Source organism: Setaria italica, chromosome IX (assembly GCF_000263155.2).
Source record: "Setaria italica strain Yugu1 chromosome IX, Setaria_italica_v2.0, whole genome shotgun sequence".
NCBI classification, from domain to species: domain Eukaryota; kingdom Viridiplantae; phylum Streptophyta; class Magnoliopsida; order Poales; family Poaceae; genus Setaria; species Setaria italica.
Window position 1 is genome coordinate 7,439,552 of NC_028458.1, and position 1,569 is coordinate 7,441,120.

A 1,569-nucleotide genomic window follows, 5' to 3' on the forward strand; every position below is an offset into this window, starting at 1 on the left:
AATTTAGATAGATAGGTAGAATTGTTAGATAAAATAGGTAGATAGATAAGTTGACAGCATAGTAAACTAGTTATTACGATATTTAGTTATTACGATATTTAGTTAAGTAAATTGTTAGATATGATAACTAATAGCATAGTAAACTAGTTATTACGATATTTAGTTAAGTAGTTGTATAGGTAAGTATTTAGTTAAGTAGTTGTATATATAATTATGTAGGTACATATTAGGTGTCATTCTGAACTATTTGTGGATTGTATTGTGTCATTCTGAACTTTGTATAAGGACTTTCTCCCTTAACTATTGTGGATTCTATTCTGAATGTGTCATATGCTTCTATGTTTCTATGCTTGTATTTATATTCACTATTCATCTCGTAATTTTGTATGGATTGCATCAACAAGTAGGGGAAATTCTGCCGAAATTTCGCTAACAATTACCATTTTTATTTTCTACGGATATTTCAGTAGACTACGACTTCGAAATGCATTACATCGCAAAATGAACATATGTCGTCTACAAATTGCGTGTCCTTACTTAAAGTGCATTATTACATGACAACATAATAAAAGTCTCACAGTACATAATATTGTTCATAAATAAACCATAGAACTAGAACCTAAATATGGCTACTGAGTGCAACGAGGCCACTTTCCCTTCCTTAAGGCATCGGGATTCTCCTCAACCGCTGCTTTCGCTCAGCGTGCCCGCTCAAGCTTCTTCTCTCTCTCCTCCCTGTTCGCAGCAACCCGCCTCCTTTCCTCCTCTTCCTTGTGCTCCTTTTCCGCAGCCTCCTCTACGAGCCTCTTCTCGTACACCTCCTTCCTCTCTGCATCCCAGCGCATCATATACTCCAAAAACTCCTTATCTTCAGGATCGATCTCAGTGTCGATCCACTGCTCAAAATCACATAGCGGTGGAGGGGTCTACAACAAATGCAATTGTTATAAAACAAAAAAATTATGGACAATAATTATAAGACAACAACATTTCCTTACCAACATGTTAATGCGGCGCTGACGAAGTGTAGGTTCAAACGCAAAGTTGGAACACATCCAATACCTCTGCCTATACGTGGCATGTTCTTCGGACTTGGCTACCTTGCAAGGATCGCCGCAAAAGCACATCGGCACTGGAACACCACTAGGCAGAGGCAATGGATCGAACGCATTTCCGGTCTTTTTTGCGCCATAACTACAATTTTGTTTATTTGGTTCTATGAATCAAACGCACTTAAGAATAAACCTACAATTAAGGTTTTTTCATTTGATCCACAACAATGAGTATATAACATAACTACGGGCGTTGAGATTACCTTAGTTTCTTAGCTTTTCCACGCCTCGGCATCCTACATTTGCATGAAACCCTAAGTTCAAAAATGCAAGAAATATATAGCGAATCGATGTGAAAAAAAGGTATGACGGAGAGAGGATACCTTGCTCTTCAGGATCCACGGATCGAATGAAAGTTTCCTAACCTACAATGTCGATTACTAGTCTAGAGCGAAGTAGGGAGAGTAAAACCCGAGAGAGTAGAGAATAATGAGGGAGGAACTCTCGGGCAGGAAGA